This window comes from Orcinus orca, chromosome 19, assembly GCF_937001465.1.
Source record: "Orcinus orca chromosome 19, mOrcOrc1.1, whole genome shotgun sequence".
NCBI classification, from domain to species: Eukaryota; Metazoa; Chordata; class Mammalia; order Artiodactyla; family Delphinidae; genus Orcinus; species Orcinus orca.
The window spans coordinates 60,936,657-60,953,411 of record NC_064577.1 but is presented as its reverse complement, the minus strand read 5'-3'; the positions used below and the strand labels follow the sequence as shown (position 1 = coordinate 60,953,411).

General features: G+C 77.0%; 7 non-coding genes and 9 pseudogenes across 7 annotated transcripts; all 16 read left to right on the top strand.

Moving 5' to 3' along the window:
- Nucleotides 1-702: 702 nt before the first annotated feature.
- On the top strand, nt 703-811 carry LOC125962556 (uncharacterized; annotated as a pseudogene).
- A 934-nt stretch (nt 812-1,745) lies between these two features.
- LOC125962590 (uncharacterized) lies at nt 1,746-1,854 on the top strand (annotated as a pseudogene).
- A 933-nt stretch (nt 1,855-2,787) lies between these two features.
- Nucleotides 2,788-2,896, top strand: LOC125962555 (uncharacterized; annotated as a pseudogene).
- Nucleotides 2,897-3,830: 934 nt separating this feature from the next.
- On the top strand, nt 3,831-3,949 carry LOC125962211 (5S ribosomal RNA). Its single transcript, XR_007473732.1, has one exon. It is a non-coding gene; the product is annotated as a 5S ribosomal RNA (ribosomal RNA).
- Nucleotides 3,950-4,875: 926 nt separating this feature from the next.
- On the top strand, nt 4,876-4,994 carry LOC125962210 (5S ribosomal RNA). The gene has a single exon (XR_007473731.1). It is a non-coding gene; the product is annotated as a 5S ribosomal RNA (ribosomal RNA).
- A 926-nt stretch (nt 4,995-5,920) lies between these two features.
- LOC125962209 (5S ribosomal RNA) lies at nt 5,921-6,039 on the top strand. The gene has a single exon (XR_007473730.1). It is a non-coding gene; the product is annotated as a 5S ribosomal RNA (ribosomal RNA).
- A 926-nt stretch (nt 6,040-6,965) lies between these two features.
- LOC125962618 (5S ribosomal RNA) lies at nt 6,966-7,084 on the top strand. The gene has a single exon (XR_007474053.1). It is a non-coding gene; the product is annotated as a 5S ribosomal RNA (ribosomal RNA).
- A 926-nt stretch (nt 7,085-8,010) lies between these two features.
- LOC125962616 (5S ribosomal RNA) lies at nt 8,011-8,129 on the top strand. Its single transcript, XR_007474051.1, has one exon. It is a non-coding gene; the product is annotated as a 5S ribosomal RNA (ribosomal RNA).
- A 925-nt stretch (nt 8,130-9,054) lies between these two features.
- On the top strand, nt 9,055-9,173 carry LOC125962615 (5S ribosomal RNA). Its single transcript, XR_007474048.1, has one exon. It is a non-coding gene; the product is annotated as a 5S ribosomal RNA (ribosomal RNA).
- Nucleotides 9,174-10,098: 925 nt separating this feature from the next.
- LOC125962554 (uncharacterized) lies at nt 10,099-10,207 on the top strand (annotated as a pseudogene).
- Nucleotides 10,208-11,141: 934 nt separating this feature from the next.
- Nucleotides 11,142-11,250, top strand: LOC125962500 (uncharacterized; annotated as a pseudogene).
- A 933-nt stretch (nt 11,251-12,183) lies between these two features.
- Nucleotides 12,184-12,292, top strand: LOC125962553 (uncharacterized; annotated as a pseudogene).
- Nucleotides 12,293-13,226: 934 nt separating this feature from the next.
- LOC125962614 (5S ribosomal RNA) lies at nt 13,227-13,345 on the top strand. The gene has a single exon (XR_007474045.1). It is a non-coding gene; the product is annotated as a 5S ribosomal RNA (ribosomal RNA).
- A 926-nt stretch (nt 13,346-14,271) lies between these two features.
- Nucleotides 14,272-14,380, top strand: LOC125962552 (uncharacterized; annotated as a pseudogene).
- Nucleotides 14,381-15,314: 934 nt separating this feature from the next.
- LOC125962589 (uncharacterized) lies at nt 15,315-15,423 on the top strand (annotated as a pseudogene).
- Nucleotides 15,424-16,350: 927 nt separating this feature from the next.
- LOC125962551 (uncharacterized) lies at nt 16,351-16,459 on the top strand (annotated as a pseudogene).
- Nucleotides 16,460-16,755: the final 296 nt, after the last annotated feature.

Sequence of the window (16,755 nt, the reverse complement as noted above, 5' to 3'; positions counted from 1 at the left end):
GCCGCGGGCCCACTTGCCGTCCTTTCGGCCCGCGAGCCCCTCGACCTGCACCTGGCCGCCCCCACCGGCGCCCAGCCCCGGCGCCGCCACCTGTGTGCCGGTGTGTCCCTCCACAGCTCCCTCCGACAAAAGCCCCCCACCCCCACCCCGCCCCTCTGGCGTGTCACCGCGGCCGGGTGCGGGAGCGGGATCGAGGGCAGGGGCCGCTTCCCCGGGCCTGCCGGCCACCAGGGGCGGGGTCCTGAGCTCGGCGGGGGGTGTGGGGGCAAGGGTGGCCTTGCCGGGGCTGAGGGGCGTGGCGACTCAATGGTGGCTCCCAGTGGCTTCGGGCCAGCTGCCGTCGGGCAGGAGGGCCGGCCCGGGCTGCGGCCGGGCTGCGCCTAGCGCCGCGTGGGCCGGCAGGGCCGATGCCCAAGGGACCGCGGGCCCCGGGCCCTGAAGCCTCCGGGGCCACGTCCCTGTGAGCGACGTGCGGGATCTTGGGCGGGGCGCCAAGCGCCGAAGGGTTTGCTGGGTCACGGCCGCCCTGGGCTGGGAGGTGGTCGCCAAACCCTCCGCCGCCGCCCGATACCCGAGACCTCCGTTCCCCCTGCCTGGGCGGGCGAGGGGGCCCTGCCGGGGCGGGCCGGCCGCCAGGCTGGCGTTAAGGCGCCAGCGCCAGCGAAACTGGGCCTCAAGAGGCAGCCCGCGGCCCCCGCCCCCGTCTACGGCCATAGCACCCTGAACGCGCCCGATCTCGTCAGCTAAGCAGGGTCGGGCCTGGTTAGTACTTGGATGGGAGACCGCCTGGGAATACCGGGTGCTGTAGGCTTTTTGCCTCCCGCTCCGCCCGCCTTCTCCTTTACTCGCCCGCGGCGGGGGCCGCCGGCTCCGCCCCCGCCGGGCCCCGCGGCAGGCCCCACCTCCTCAGGCCCCTCCCACCACGGCGCGCGCCGGCGGGGGCGCTCCCCGCCGGCCCGGCCGGCCAGGCGGCCAGAAGGCGGCCCTGGAAGGCAGCCGCACCCCAGACGCTCCCGGGGTGGCTGGCCCGGACCCAGACTCCGCCGCGGGCCCACTTGCCGTCCTTTCGGCCCGCGAGCCCCTCGACCTGCACCTGGCCGCCCCCACCGGCGCCCAGCCCCGGCGCCGCCACCTGTGTGCCGGTGTGTCCCTCCACAGCTCCCTCCGACAAAAGCCCCCCACCCCCACCCCGCCCCTCTGGCGTGTCACCGCGGCCGGGTGCGGGAGCGGGATCGAGGGCAGGGGCCGCTTCCCCGGGCCTGCCGGCCACCAGGGGCGGGGTCCTGAGCTCGGCGGGGGGTGTGGGGGCAAGGGTGGCCTTGCCGGGGCTGAGGGGCCGTGGCGACTCAATGGTGGCTCCCAGTGGCTTCGGGCCAGCTGCCGTCGGGCAGGAGGGCCGGCCCGGGCTGCGGCCGGGCTGCGCCTAGCGCCGCGTGGGCCGGCAGGGCCGATGCCCAAGGGACCGCGGGCCCCGGGCCCTGAAGCCTCCGGGGCCACGTCCCTGTGAGCGACGTGCGGGATCTTGGGCGGGGCGCCAAGCGCCGAAGGGTTTGCTGGGTCACGGCCGCCCTGGGCTGGGAGGTGGTCGCCAAACCCTCCGCCGCCGCCCGATACCCGAGACCTCCGTTCCCCCTGCCTGGGCGGGCGAGGGGGCCCTGCCGGGGCGGGCCGGCCGCCAGGCTGGCGTTAAGGCGCCAGCGCCAGCGAAACTGGGCCTCAAGAGGCAGCCCGCGGCCCCCGCCCCCGTCTACGGCCATAGCACACTGAACGCGCCCGATCTCGTCAGCTAAGCAGGGTCGGGCCTGGTTAGTACTTGGATGGGAGACCGCCTGGGAATACCGGGTGCTGTAGGCTTTTTGCCTCCCGCTCCGCCCGCCTTCTCCTTTACTCGCCCGCGGCGGGGGCCGCCGGCTCCGCCCCCGCCGGGCCCCGCGGCAGGCCCCACCTCCTCAGGCCCCTCCCACCACGGCGCGCGCCGGCGGGGGCGCTCCCCGCCGGCCCGGCCGGCCAGGCGGCCAGAAGGCGGCCCTGGAAGGCAGCCGCACCCCAGACGCTCCCGGGGTGGCTGGCCCGGACCCAGACTCCGCCGCGGGCCCACTTGCCGTCCTTTCGGCCCGCGAGCCCCTCGACCTGCACCTGGCCGCCCCCACCGGCGCCCAGCCCCGGCGCCGCCACCTGTGTGCCGGTGTGTCCCTCCACAGCTCCCTCCGACAAAAGCCCCCCACCCCCACCCCGCCCCTCTGGCGTGTCACCGCGGCCGGGTGCGGGAGCGGGATCGAGGGCAGGGGCCGCTTCCCCGGGCCTGCCGGCCACCAGGGGCGGGGTCCTGAGCTCGGCGGGGGGTGTGGGGGCAAGGGTGGCCTTGCCGGGGCTGAGGGGCGTGGCGACTCAATGGTGGCTCCCAGTGGCTTCGGGCCAGCTGCCGTCGGGCAGGAGGGCCGGCCCGGGCTGCGGCCGGGCTGCGCCTAGCGCCGCGTGGGCCGGCAGGGCCGATGCCCAAGGGACCGCGGGCCCCGGGCCCTGAAGCCTCCGGGGCCACGTCCCTGTGAGCGACGTGCGGGATCTTGGGCGGGGCGCCAAGCGCCGAAGGGTTTGCTGGGTCACGGCCGCCCTGGGCTGGGAGGTGGTCGCCAAACCCTCCGCCGCCGCCCGATACCCGAGACCTCCGTTCCCCCTGCCTGGGCGGGCGAGGGGGCCCTGCCGGGGCGGGCCGGCCGCCAGGCTGGCGTTAAGGCGCCAGCGCCAGCGAAACTGGGCCTCAAGAGGCAGCCCGCGGCCCCCGCCCCCGTCTACGGCCATAGCACCCTGAACGCGCCCGATCTCGTCAGCTAAGCAGGGTCGGGCCTGGTTAGTACTTGGATGGGAGACCGCCTGGGAATACCGGGTGCTGTAGGCTTTTTGCCTCCCGCTCCGCCCGCCTTCTCCTTTACTCGCCCGCGGCGGGGGCCGCCGGCTCCGCCCCCGCCGGGCCCCGCGGCAGGCCCCACCTCCTCAGGCCCCTCCCACCACGGCGCGCGCCGGCGGGGGCGCTCCCCGCCGGCCCGGCCGGCCAGGCGGCCAGAAGGCGGCCCTGGAAGGCAGCCGCACCCCAGACGCTCCCGGGGTGGCTGGCCCGGACCCAGACTCCGCCGCGGGCCCACTTGCCGTCCTTTCGGCCCGCGAGCCCCTCGACCTGCACCTGGCCGCCCCCACCGGCGCCCAGCCCCGGCGCCGCCACCTGTGTGCCGGTGTGTCCCTCCACAGCTCCCTCCGACAAAAGCCCCCCACCCCCACCCCGCCCCTCTGGCGTGTCACCGCGGCCGGGTGCGGGAGCGGGATCGAGGGCAGGGGCCGCTTCCCCGGGCCTGCCGGCCACCAGGGGCGGGGTCCTGAGCTCGGCGGGGGGTGTGGGGGCAAGGGTGGCCTTGCCGGGGCTGAGGGGCCGTGGCGACTCAATGGTGGCTCCCAGTGGCTTCGGGCCAGCTGCCGTCGGGCAGGAGGGCCGGCCCGGGCTGCGGCCGGGCTGCGCCTAGCGCCGCGTGGGCCGGCAGGGCCGATGCCCAAGGGACCGCGGGCCCCGGGCCCTGAAGCCTCCGGGGCCACGTCCCTGTGAGCGACGTGCGGGATCTTGGGCGGGGCGCCAAGCGCCGAAGGGTTTGCTGGGTCACGGCCGCCCTGGGCTGGGAGGTGGTCGCCAAACCCTCCGCCGCCGCCCGATACCCGAGACCTCCGTTCCCCCTGCCTGGGCGGGCGAGGGGGCCCTGCCGGGGCGGGCCGGCCGCCAGGCTGGCGTTAAGGCGCCAGCGCCAGCGAAACTGGGCCTCAAGAGGCAGCCCGCGGCCCCCGCCCCCGTCTACGGCCATACCACCCTGAACGCGCCCGATCTCGTCTGATCTCGGAAGCTAAGCAGGGTCGGGCCTGGTTAGTACTTGGATGGGAGACCGCCTGGGAATACCGGGTGCTGTAGGCTTTTTGCCTCCCGCTCCGCCCGCCTTCTCCTTTACTCGCCCGCGGCGGGGGCCGCCGGCTCCGCCCCCGCCGGGCCCCGCGGCAGGCCCCACCTCCTCAGGCCCCTCCCACCACGGCGCGCGCCGGCGGGGGCGCTCCCCGCCGGCCCGGCCGGCCAGAAGGCGGCCCTGGAAGGCAGCCGCACCCCAGACGCTCCCGGGGTGGCTGGCCCGGACCCAGACTCCGCCGCGGGCCCACTTGCCGTCCTTTCGGCCCGCGAGCCCCTCGACCTGCACCTGGCCGCCCCCACCGGCGCCCAGCCCCGGCGCCGCCACCTGTGTGCCGGTGTGTCCCTCCACAGCTCCCTCCGACAAAAGCCCCCCACCCCCACCCCGCCCCTCTGGCGTGTCACCGCGGCCGGGTGCGGGAGCGGGATCGAGGGCAGGGGCCGCTTCCCCGGGCCTGCCGGCCACCAGGGGCGGGGTCCTGAGCTCGGCGGGGGGTGTGGGGGCAAGGGTGGCCTTGCCGGGGCTGAGGGGCCGTGGCGACTCAATGGTGGCTCCCAGTGGCTTCGGGCCAGCTGCCGTCGGGCAGGAGGGCCGGCCCGGGCTGCGGCCGGGCTGCGCCTAGCGCCGCGTGGGCCGGCAGGGCCGATGCCCAAGGGACCGCGGGCCCCGGGCCCTGAAGCCTCCGGGGCCACGTCCCTGTGAGCGACGTGCGGGATCTTGGGCGGGGCGCCAAGCGCCGAAGGGTTTGCTGGGTCACGGCCGCCCTGGGCTGGGAGGTGGTCGCCAAACCCTCCGCCGCCGCCCGATACCCGAGACCTCCGTTCCCCCTGCCTGGGCGGGCGAGGGGGCCCTGCCGGGGCGGGCCGGCCGCCAGGCTGGCGTTAAGGCGCCAGCGCCAGCGAAACTGGGCCTCAAGAGGCAGCCCGCGGCCCCCGCCCCCGTCTACGGCCATACCACCCTGAACGCGCCCGATCTCGTCTGATCTCGGAAGCTAAGCAGGGTCGGGCCTGGTTAGTACTTGGATGGGAGACCGCCTGGGAATACCGGGTGCTGTAGGCTTTTTGCCTCCCGCTCCGCCCGCCTTCTCCTTTACTCGCCCGCGGCGGGGGCCGCCGGCTCCGCCCCCGCCGGGCCCCGCGGCAGGCCCCACCTCCTCAGGCCCCTCCCACCACGGCGCGCGCCGGCGGGGGCGCTCCCCGCCGGCCCGGCCGGCCAGAAGGCGGCCCTGGAAGGCAGCCGCACCCCAGACGCTCCCGGGGTGGCTGGCCCGGACCCAGACTCCGCCGTGGGCCCACTTGCCGTCCTTTCGGCCCGCGAGCCCCTCGACCTGCACCTGGCCGCCCCCACCGGCGCCCAGCCCCGGCGCCGCCACCTGTGTGCCGGTGTGTCCCTCCACAGCTCCCTCCGACAAAAGCCCCCCACCCCCACCCCGCCCCTCTGGCGTGTCACCGCGGCCGGGTGCGGGAGCGGGATCGAGGGCAGGGGCCGCTTCCCCGGGCCTGCCGGCCACCAGGGGCGGGGTCCTGAGCTCGGCGGGGGGTGTGGGGGCAAGGGTGGCCTTGCCGGGGCTGAGGGGCCGTGGCGACTCAATGGTGGCTCCCAGTGGCTTCGGGCCAGCTGCCGTCGGGCAGGAGGGCCGGCCCGGGCTGCGGCCGGGCTGCGCCTAGCGCCGCGTGGGCCGGCAGGGCCGATGCCCAAGGGACCGCGGGCCCCGGGCCCTGAAGCCTCCGGGGCCACGTCCCTGTGAGCGACGTGCGGGATCTTGGGCGGGGCGCCAAGCGCCGAAGGGTTTGCTGGGTCACGGCCGCCCTGGGCTGGGAGGTGGTCGCCAAACCCTCCGCCGCCGCCCGATACCCGAGACCTCCGTTCCCCCTGCCTGGGCGGGCGAGGGGGCCCTGCCGGGGCGGGCCGGCCGCCAGGCTGGCGTTAAGGCGCCAGCGCCAGCGAAACTGGGCCTCAAGAGGCAGCCCGCGGCCCCCGCCCCCGTCTACGGCCATACCACCCTGAACGCGCCCGATCTCGTCTGATCTCGGAAGCTAAGCAGGGTCGGGCCTGGTTAGTACTTGGATGGGAGACCGCCTGGGAATACCGGGTGCTGTAGGCTTTTTGCCTCCCGCTCCGCCCGCCTTCTCCTTTACTCGCCCGCGGCGGGGGCCGCCGGCTCCGCCCCCGCCGGGCCCCGCGGCAGGCCCCACCTCCTCAGGCCCCTCCCACCACGGCGCGCGCCGGCGGGGGCGCTCCCCGCCGGCCCGGCCGGCCAGAAGGCGGCCCTGGAAGGCAGCCGCACCCCAGACGCTCCCGGGGTGGCTGGCCCGGACCCAGACTCCGCCGCGGGCCCACTTGCCGTCCTTTCGGCCCGCGAGCCCCTCGACCTGCACCTGGCCGCCCCCACCGGCGCCCAGCCCCGGCGCCGCCACCTGTGTGCCGGTGTGTCCCTCCACAGCTCCCTCCGACAAAAGCCCCCCACCCCCACCCCGCCCCTCTGGCGTGTCACCGCGGCCGGGTGCGGGAGCGGGATCGAGGGCAGGGGCCGCTTCCCCGGGCCTGCCGGCCACCAGGGGCGGGGTCCTGAGCTCGGCGGGGGGTGTGGGGGCAAGGGTGGCCTTGCCGGGGCTGAGGGGCCGTGGCGACTCAATGGTGGCTCCCAGTGGCTTCGGGCCAGCTGCCGTCGGGCAGGAGGGCCGGCCCGGGCTGCGGCCGGGCTGCGCCTAGCGCCGCGTGGGCCGGCAGGGCCGATGCCCAAGGGACCGCGGGCCCCGGGCCCTGAAGCCTCCGGGGCCACGTCCCTGTGAGCGACGTGCGGGATCTTGGGCGGGGCGCCAAGCGCCGAAGGGTTTGCTGGGTCACGGCCGCCCTGGGCTGGGAGGTGGTCGCCAAACCCTCCGCCGCCGCCCGATACCCGAGACCTCCGTTCCCCCTGCCTGGGCGGGCGAGGGGGCCCTGCCGGGGCGGGCCGGCCGCCAGGCTGGCGTTAAGGCGCCAGCGCCAGCGAAACTGGGCCTCAAGAGGCAGCCCGCGGCCCCCGCCCCCGTCTACGGCCATACCACCCTGAACGCGCCCGATCTCGTCTGATCTCGGAAGCTAAGCAGGGTCGGGCCTGGTTAGTACTTGGATGGGAGACCGCCTGGGAATACCGGGTGCTGTAGGCTTTTTGCCTCCCGCTCCGCCCGCCTTCTCCTTTACTCGCCCGCGGCGGGGGCCGCCGGCTCCGCCCCCGCCGGGCCCCGCGGCAGGCCCCACCTCCTCAGGCCCCTCCCACCACGGCGCGCGCCGGCGGGGGCGCTCCCCGCCGGCCCGGCCGGCCAGAAGGCGGCCCTGGAAGGCAGCCGCACCCCAGACGCTCCCGGGGTGGCTGGCCCGGACCCAGACTCCGCCGTGGGCCCACTTGCCGTCCTTTCGGCCCGCGAGCCCCTCGACCTGCACCTGGCCGCCCCCACCGGCGCCCAGCCCCGGCGCCGCCACCTGTGTGCCGGTGTGTCCCTCCACAGCTCCCTCCGACAAAAGCCCCCCACCCCCACCCCGCCCCTCTGGCGTGTCACCGCGGCCGGGTGCGGGAGCGGGATCGAGGGCAGGGGCCGCTTCCCCGGGCCTGCCGGCCACCAGGGGCGGGGTCCTGAGCTCGGCGGGGGGTGTGGGGGCAAGGGTGGCCTTGCCGGGGCTGAGGGGCCGTGGCGACTCAATGGTGGCTCCCAGTGGCTTCGGGCCAGCTGCCGTCGGGCAGGAGGGCCGGCCCGGGCTGCGGCCGGGCTGCGCCTAGCGCCGCGTGGGCCGGCAGGGCCGATGCCCAAGGGACCGCGGGCCCCGGGCCCTGAAGCCTCCGGGGCCACGTCCCTGTGAGCGACGTGCGGGATCTTGGGCGGGGCGCCAAGCGCCGAAGGGTTTGCTGGGTCACGGCCGCCCTGGGCTGGGAGGTGGTCGCCAAACCCTCCGCCGCCGCCCGATACCCGAGACCTCCGTTCCCCCTGCCTGGGCGGGCGAGGGGGCCCTGCCGGGGCGGGCCGGCCGCCAGGCTGGCGTTAAGGCGCCAGCGCCAGCGAAACTGGGCCTCAAGAGGCAGCCCGCGGCCCCCGCCCCCGTCTACGGCCATACCACCCTGAACGCGCCCGATCTCGTCTGATCTCGGAAGCTAAGCAGGGTCGGGCCTGGTTAGTACTTGGATGGGAGACCGCCTGGGAATACCGGGTGCTGTAGGCTTTTTGCCTCCCGCTCCGCCCGCCTTCTCCTTTACTCGCCCGCGGCGGGGGCCGCCGGCTCCGCCCCCGCCGGGCCCCGCGGCAGGCCCCACCTCCTCAGGCCCCTCCCACCACGGCGCGCGCCGGCGGGGGCGCTCCCCGCCGGCCCGGCCGGCCAGAAGGCGGCCCTGGAAGGCAGCCGCACCCCAGACGCTCCCGGGGTGGCTGGCCCGGACCCAGACTCCGCCGCGGGCCCACTTGCCGTCCTTTCGGCCCGCGAGCCCCTCGACCTGCACCTGGCCGCCCCCACCGGCGCCCAGCCCCGGCGCCGCCACCTGTGTGCCGGTGTGTCCCTCCACAGCTCCCTCCGACAAAAGCCCCCCACCCCCACCCCGCCCCTCTGGCGTGTCACCGCGGCCGGGTGCGGGAGCGGGATCGAGGGCAGGGGCCGCTTCCCCGGGCCTGCCGGCCACCAGGGGCGGGGTCCTGAGCTCGGCGGGGGGTGTGGGGGCAAGGGTGGCCTTGCCGGGGCTGAGGGGCGTGGCGACTCAATGGTGGCTCCCAGTGGCTTCGGGCCAGCTGCCGTCGGGCAGGAGGGCCGGCCCGGGCTGCGGCCGGGCTGCGCCTAGCGCCGCGTGGGCCGGCAGGGCCGATGCCCAAGGGACCGCGGGCCCCGGGCCCTGAAGCCTCCGGGGCCACGTCCCTGTGAGCGACGTGCGGGATCTTGGGCGGGGCGCCAAGCGCCGAAGGGTTTGCTGGGTCACGGCCGCCCTGGGCTGGGAGGTGGTCGCCAAACCCTCCGCCGCCGCCCGATACCCGAGACCTCCGTTCCCCCTGCCTGGGCGGGCGAGGGGGCCCTGCCGGGGCGGGCCGGCCGCCAGGCTGGCGTTAAGGCGCCAGCGCCAGCGAAACTGGGCCTCAAGAGGCAGCCCGCGGCCCCCGCCCCCGTCTACGGCCATACCACCCTGAACGCGCCCGATCTCGTCTGATCTCGGAAGCTAAGCAGGGTCGGGCCTGGTTAGTACTTGGATGGGAGACCGCCTGGGAATACCGGGTGCTGTAGGCTTTTTGCCTCCCGCTCCGCCCGCCTTCTCCTTTACTCGCCCGCGGCGGGGGCCGCCGGCTCCGCCCCCGCCGGGCCCCGCGGCAGGCCCCACCTCCTCAGGCCCCTCCCACCACGGCGCGCGCCGGCGGGGGCGCTCCCCGCCGGCCCGGCCGGCCAGAAGGCGGCCCTGGAAGGCAGCCGCACCCCAGACGCTCCCGGGGTGGCTGGCCCGGACCCAGACTCCGCCGCGGGCCCACTTGCCGTCCTTTCGGCCCGCGAGCCCCTCGACCTGCACCTGGCCGCCCCCACCGGCGCCCAGCCCCGGCGCCGCCACCTGTGTGCCGGTGTGTCCCTCCACAGCTCCCTCCGACAAAAGCCCCCCACCCCCACCCCGCCCCTCTGGCGTGTCACCGCGGCCGGGTGCGGGAGCGGGATCGAGGGCAGGGGCCGCTTCCCCGGGCCTGCCGGCCACCAGGGGCGGGGTCCTGAGCTCGGCGGGGGGTGTGGGGGCAAGGGTGGCCTTGCCGGGGCTGAGGGGCGTGGCGACTCAATGGTGGCTCCCAGTGGCTTCGGGCCAGCTGCCGTCGGGCAGGAGGGCCGGCCCGGGCTGCGGCCGGGCTGCGCCTAGCGCCGCGTGGGCCGGCAGGGCCGATGCCCAAGGGACCGCGGGCCCCGGGCCCTGAAGCCTCCGGGGCCACGTCCCTGTGAGCGACGTGCGGGATCTTGGGCGGGGCGCCAAGCGCCGAAGGGTTTGCTGGGTCACGGCCGCCCTGGGCTGGGAGGTGGTCGCCAAACCCTCCGCCGCCGCCCGATACCCGAGACCTCCGTTCCCCCTGCCTGGGCGGGCGAGGGGGCCCTGCCGGGGCGGGCCGGCCGCCAGGCTGGCGTTAAGGCGCCAGCGCCAGCGAAACTGGGCCTCAAGAGGCAGCCCGCGGCCCCCGCCCCCGTCTACGGCCATAGCACCCTGAACGCGCCCGATCTCGTCAGCTAAGCAGGGTCGGGCCTGGTTAGTACTTGGATGGGAGACCGCCTGGGAATACCGGGTGCTGTAGGCTTTTTGCCTCCCGCTCCGCCCGCCTTCTCCTTTACTCGCCCGCGGCGGGGGCCGCCGGCTCCGCCCCCGCCGGGCCCCGCGGCAGGCCCCACCTCCTCAGGCCCCTCCCACCACGGCGCGCGCCGGCGGGGGCGCTCCCCGCCGGCCCGGCCGGCCAGGCGGCCAGAAGGCGGCCCTGGAAGGCAGCCGCACCCCAGACGCTCCCGGGGTGGCTGGCCCGGACCCAGACTCCGCCGCGGGCCCACTTGCCGTCCTTTCGGCCCGCGAGCCCCTCGACCTGCACCTGGCCGCCCCCACCGGCGCCCAGCCCCGGCGCCGCCACCTGTGTGCCGGTGTGTCCCTCCACAGCTCCCTCCGACAAAAGCCCCCCACCCCCACCCCGCCCCTCTGGCGTGTCACCGCGGCCGGGTGCGGGAGCGGGATCGAGGGCAGGGGCCGCTTCCCCGGGCCTGCCGGCCACCAGGGGCGGGGTCCTGAGCTCGGCGGGGGGTGTGGGGGCAAGGGTGGCCTTGCCGGGGCTGAGGGGCCGTGGCGACTCAATGGTGGCTCCCAGTGGCTTCGGGCCAGCTGCCGTCGGGCAGGAGGGCCGGCCCGGGCTGCGGCCGGGCTGCGCCTAGCGCCGCGTGGGCCGGCAGGGCCGATGCCCAAGGGACCGCGGGCCCCGGGCCCTGAAGCCTCCGGGGCCACGTCCCTGTGAGCGACGTGCGGGATCTTGGGCGGGGCGCCAAGCGCCGAAGGGTTTGCTGGGTCACGGCCGCCCTGGGCTGGGAGGTGGTCGCCAAACCCTCCGCCGCCGCCCGATACCCGAGACCTCCGTTCCCCCTGCCTGGGCGGGCGAGGGGGCCCTGCCGGGGCGGGCCGGCCGCCAGGCTGGCGTTAAGGCGCCAGCGCCAGCGAAACTGGGCCTCAAGAGGCAGCCCGCGGCCCCCGCCCCCGTCTACGGCCATACCACCCTGAACGCGCCCGATCTCGTCAGCTAAGCAGGGTCGGGCCTGGTTAGTACTTGGATGGGAGACCGCCTGGGAATACCGGGTGCTGTAGGCTTTTTGCCTCCCGCTCCGCCCGCCTTCTCCTTTACTCGCCCGCGGCGGGGGCCGCCGGCTCCGCCCCCGCCGGGCCCCGCGGCAGGCCCCACCTCCTCAGGCCCCTCCCACCACGGCGCGCGCCGGCGGGGGCGCTCCCCGCCGGCCCGGCCGGCCAGGCGGCCAGAAGGCGGCCCTGGAAGGCAGCCGCACCCCAGACGCTCCCGGGGTGGCTGGCCCGGACCCAGACTCCGCCGCGGGCCCACTTGCCGTCCTTTCGGCCCGCGAGCCCCTCGACCTGCACCTGGCCGCCCCCACCGGCGCCCAGCCCCGGCGCCGCCACCTGTGTGCCGGTGTGTCCCTCCACAGCTCCCTCCGACAAAAGCCCCCCACCCCCACCCCGCCCCTCTGGCGTGTCACCGCGGCCGGGTGCGGGAGCGGGATCGAGGGCAGGGGCCGCTTCCCCGGGCCTGCCGGCCACCAGGGGCGGGGTCCTGAGCTCGGCGGGGGGTGTGGGGGCAAGGGTGGCCTTGCCGGGGCTGAGGGGCGTGGCGACTCAATGGTGGCTCCCAGTGGCTTCGGGCCAGCTGCCGTCGGGCAGGAGGGCCGGCCCGGGCTGCGGCCGGGCTGCGCCTAGCGCCGCGTGGGCCGGCAGGGCCGATGCCCAAGGGACCGCGGGCCCCGGGCCCTGAAGCCTCCGGGGCCACGTCCCTGTGAGCGACGTGCGGGATCTTGGGCGGGGCGCCAAGCGCCGAAGGGTTTGCTGGGTCACGGCCGCCCTGGGCTGGGAGGTGGTCGCCAAACCCTCCGCCGCCGCCCGATACCCGAGACCTCCGTTCCCCCTGCCTGGGCGGGCGAGGGGGCCCTGCCGGGGCGGGCCGGCCGCCAGGCTGGCGTTAAGGCGCCAGCGCCAGCGAAACTGGGCCTCAAGAGGCAGCCCGCGGCCCCCGCCCCCGTCTACGGCCATAGCACCCTGAACGCGCCCGATCTCGTCAGCTAAGCAGGGTCGGGCCTGGTTAGTACTTGGATGGGAGACCGCCTGGGAATACCGGGTGCTGTAGGCTTTTTGCCTCCCGCTCCGCCCGCCTTCTCCTTTACTCGCCCGCGGCGGGGGCCGCCGGCTCCGCCCCCGCCGGGCCCCGCGGCAGGCCCCACCTCCTCAGGCCCCTCCCACCACGGCGCGCGCCGGCGGGGGCGCTCCCCGCCGGCCCGGCCGGCCAGGCGGCCAGAAGGCGGCCCTGGAAGGCAGCCGCACCCCAGACGCTCCCGGGGTGGCTGGCCCGGACCCAGACTCCGCCGCGGGCCCACTTGCCGTCCTTTCGGCCCGCGAGCCCCTCGACCTGCACCTGGCCGCCCCCACCGGCGCCCAGCCCCGGCGCCGCCACCTGTGTGCCGGTGTGTCCCTCCACAGCTCCCTCCGACAAAAGCCCCCCACCCCCACCCCGCCCCTCTGGCGTGTCACCGCGGCCGGGTGCGGGAGCGGGATCGAGGGCAGGGGCCGCTTCCCCGGGCCTGCCGGCCACCAGGGGCGGGGTCCTGAGCTCGGCGGGGGGTGTGGGGGCAAGGGTGGCCTTGCCGGGGCTGAGGGGCCGTGGCGACTCAATGGTGGCTCCCAGTGGCTTCGGGCCAGCTGCCGTCGGGCAGGAGGGCCGGCCCGGGCTGCGGCCGGGCTGCGCCTAGCGCCGCGTGGGCCGGCAGGGCCGATGCCCAAGGGACCGCGGGCCCCGGGCCCTGAAGCCTCCGGGGCCACGTCCCTGTGAGCGACGTGCGGGATCTTGGGCGGGGCGCCAAGCGCCGAAGGGTTTGCTGGGTCACGGCCGCCCTGGGCTGGGAGGTGGTCGCCAAACCCTCCGCCGCCGCCCGATACCCGAGACCTCCGTTCCCCCTGCCTGGGCGGGCGAGGGGGCCCTGCCGGGGCGGGCCGGCCGCCAGGCTGGCGTTAAGGCGCCAGCGCCAGCGAAACTGGGCCTCAAGAGGCAGCCCGCGGCCCCCGCCCCCGTCTACGGCCATACCACCCTGAACGCGCCCGATCTCGTCTGATCTCGGAAGCTAAGCAGGGTCGGGCCTGGTTAGTACTTGGATGGGAGACCGCCTGGGAATACCGGGTGCTGTAGGCTTTTTGCCTCCCGCTCCGCCCGCCTTCTCCTTTACTCGCCCGCGGCGGGGGCCGCCGGCTCCGCCCCCGCCGGGCCCCGCGGCAGGCCCCACCTCCTCAGGCCCCTCCCACCACGGCGTGCGCCGGCGGGGGCGCTCCCCGCCGGCCCGGCCGGCCAGAAGGCGGCCCTGGAAGGCAGCCGCACCCCAGACGCTCCCGGGGTGGCTGGCCCGGACCCAGACTCCGCCGCGGGCCCACTTGCCGTCCTTTCGGCCCGCGAGCCCCTCGACCTGCACCTGGCCGCCCCCACCGGCGCCCAGCCCCGGCGCCGCCACCTGTGTGCCGGTGTGTCCCTCCACAGCTCCCTCCGACAAAAGCCCCCCACCCCCACCCCGCCCCTCTGGCGTGTCACCGCGGCCGGGTGCGGGAGCGGGATCGAGGGCAGGGGCCGCTTCCCCGGGCCTGCCGGCCACCAGGGGCGGGGTCCTGAGCTCGGCGGGGGGTGTGGGGGCAAGGGTGGCCTTGCCGGGGCTGAGGGGCCGTGGCGACTCAATGGTGGCTCCCAGTGGCTTCGGGCCAGCTGCCGTCGGGCAGGAGGGCCGGCCCGGGCTGCGGCCGGGCTGCGCCTAGCGCCGCGTGGGCCGGCAGGGCCGATGCCCAAGGGACCGCGGGCCCCGGGCCCTGAAGCCTCCGGGGCCACGTCCCTGTGAGCGACGTGCGGGATCTTGGGCGGGGCGCCAAGCGCCGAAGGGTTTGCTGGGTCACGGCTGCCCTGGGCTGAGAGGTGGTCGCCAAACCCTCCGCCGCCGCCCGATACCCGAGACCTCCGTTCCCCCTGCCTGGGCGGGCGAGGGGGCCCTGCCGGGGCGGGCCGGCCGCCAGGCTGGCGTTAAGGCGCCAGCGCCAGCGAAACTGGGCCTCAAGAGGCAGCCCGCGGCCCCCGCCCCCGTCTACGGCCATAGCACCCTGAACGCGCCCGATCTCGTCAGCTAAGCAGGGTCGGGCCTGGTTAGTACTTGGATGGGAGACCGCCTGGGAATACCGGGTGCTGTAGGCTTTTTGCCTCCCGCTCCGCCCGCCTTCTCCTTTACTCGCCCGCGGCGGGGGCCGCCGGCTCCGCCCCCGCCGGGCCCCGCGGCAGGCCCCACCTCCTCAGGCCCCTCCCACCACGGCGCGCGCCGGCGGGGGCGCTCCCCGCCGGCCCGGCCGGCCAGGCGGCCAGAAGGCGGCCCTGGAAGGCAGCCGCACCCCAGACGCTCCCGGGGTGGCTGGCCCGGACCCAGACTCCGCCGCGGGCCCACTTGCCGTCCTTTCGGCCCGCGAGCCCCTCGACCTGCACCTGGCCGCCCCCACCGGCGCCCAGCCCCGGCGCCGCCACCTGTGTGCCGGTGTGTCCCTCCACAGCTCCCTCCGACAAAAGCCCCCCACCCCCACCCCGCCCCTCTGGCGTGTCACCGCGGCCGGGTGCGGGAGCGGGATCGAGGGCAGGGGCCGCTTCCCCGGGCCTGCCGGCCACCAGGGGCGGGGTCCTGAGCTCGGCGGGGGGTGTGGGGGCAAGGGTGGCCTTGCCGGGGCTGAGGGGCCGTGGCGACTCAATGGTGGCTCCCAGTGGCTTCGGGCCAGCTGCCGTCGGGCAGGAGGGCCGGCCCGGGCTGCGGCCGGGCTGCGCCTAGCGCCGCGTGGGCCGGCAGGGCCGATGCCCAAGGGACCGCGGGCCCCGGGCCCTGAAGCCTCCGGGGCCACGTCCCTGTGAGCGACGTGCGGGATCTTGGGCGGGGCGCCAAGCGCCGAAGGGTTTGCTGGGTCACGGCCGCCCTGGGCTGGGAGGTGGTCGCCAAACCCTCCGCCGCCGCCCGATACCCGAGACCTCCGTTCCCCCTGCCTGGGCGGGCGAGGGGGCCCTGCCGGGGCGGGCCGGCCGCCAGGCTGGCGTTAAGGCGCCAGCGCCAGCGAAACTGGGCCTCAAGAGGCAGCCCGCGGCCCCCGCCCCCGTCTACGGCCATAGCACACTGAACGCGCCCGATCTCGTCAGCTAAGCAGGGTCGGGCCTGGTTAGTACTTGGATGGGAGACCGCCTGGGAATACCGGGTGCTGTAGGCTTTTTGCCTCCCGCTCCGCCCGCCTTCTCCTTTACTCGCCCGCGGCGGGGGCCGCCGGCTCCGCCCCCGCCGGGCCCCGCGGCAGGCCCCACCTCCTCAGGCCCCTCCCACCACGGCGCGCGCCGGCGGGGGCGCTCCCCGCCGGCCCGGCCGGCCAGGCGGCGGCCCTGGAAGGCAGCCGCACCCCAGACGCTCCCGGGGTGGCTGGCCCGGACCCAGACTCCGCCGCGGGCCCACTTGCCGTCCTTTCGGCCCGCGAGCCCCTCGACCTGCACCTGGCCGCCCCCACCGGCGCCCAGCCCCGGCGCCGCCACCTGTGTGCCGGTGTGTCCCTCCACAGCTCCCTCCGACAAAAGCCCCCCACCCCCACCCCGCCCCTCTGGCGTGTCACCGCGGCCGGGTGCGGGAGCGGGATCGAGGGCAGGGGCCGCTTCCCCGGGCCTGCCGGCCACCAGGGGCGGGGTCCTGAGCTCGGCGGGGGGTGTGGGGGCAAGGGTGGCCTTGCCGGGGCTGAGGGGCCGTGGCGACTCAATGGTGGCTCCCAGTGGCTTCGGGCCAGCTGCCGTCGGGCAGGAGGGCCGGCCCGGGCTGCGGCCGGGCTGCGCCTAGCGCCGCGTGGGCCGGCAGGGCCGATGCCCAAGGGACCCGCGGGCCCCGGGCCCTGAAGCCTCCGGGGCCACGTCCCTGTGAGCGACGTGCGGGATCTTGGGCGGGGCGCCAAGCGCCGAAGGGTTTGCTGGGTCACGGCTGCCCTGGGCTGAGAGGTGGTCGCCAAACCCTCCGCCGCCGCCCGATACCCGAGACCTCCGTTCCCCCTGCCTGGGCGGGCGAGGGGGCCCTGCCGGGGCGGGCCGGCCGCCAGGCTGGCGTTAAGGCGCCAGCGCCAGCGAAACTGGGCCTCAAGAGGCAGCCCGCGGCCCCCGCCCCCGTCTACGGCCATAGCACCCTGAACGCGCCCGATCTCGTCAGCTAAGCAGGGTCGGGCCTGGTTAGTACTTGGATGGGAGACCGCCTGGGAATACCGGGTGCTGTAGGCTTTTTGCCTCCCGCTCCGCCCGCCTTCTCCTTTACTCGCCCGCGGCGGGGGCCGCCGGCTCCGCCCCCGCCGGGCCCCGCGGCAGGCCCCACCTCCTCAGGCCCCTCCCACCACGGCGCGCGCCGGCGGGGGCGCTCCCCGCCGGCCCGGCCGGCCAGGCGGCCAGAAGGCGGCCCTGGAAGGCAGCCGCACCCCAGACGCTCCCGGGGTGGCTGGCCCGGACCCAGACTCCGCCGCGGGCCCACTTGCCGTCCTTTCGGCCCGCGAGCCCCTCGACCTGCACCTGGCCGCCCCCAC